This window comes from Ciona intestinalis, chromosome 7 (assembly GCF_000224145.3).
Source record: "Ciona intestinalis chromosome 7, KH, whole genome shotgun sequence".
Taxonomy (NCBI): Eukaryota; Metazoa; Chordata; class Ascidiacea; order Phlebobranchia; family Cionidae; genus Ciona; species Ciona intestinalis.
Window position 1 is genome coordinate 4,981,398 of NC_020172.2, and position 426 is coordinate 4,981,823.

The following is a 426-nucleotide window of genomic DNA, read 5'->3' on the forward strand; positions in this document are numbered from 1 at the left end:
ATGCTAAAAAGGCTTTCAAATGTTTTCTTATTCATAATTAGTTGTTTTAGGAATGTAAAATGAAAGTTTTCCATTAGAAAAGTTCGTTATTTTGAACATGTAGAACATATCATATAGGCTATGAACAACAATAAAAGCAAACTTTATTAGTTGGCAAATAGTTGTTTTCCATTGTTTAAAGACGACATTTATTACTTATAGTTACTGACGGTGATTTTCTCTTTTTCGTGTGTACCTACTTCCCGTTTTTATTGTTGCTTTACCACCACTAAGATATTGCGCAACATTCGCATTCGTTGCATCAGCTATCAACCTTATTATAAACCGGGGTTTTCCCTGATAAAATTAAAGGGGAACCCCCTAGAAAAATTCACCGAATAAGAGCATAGACTATAGACATTTTATATAACAACTAAATCATGATTT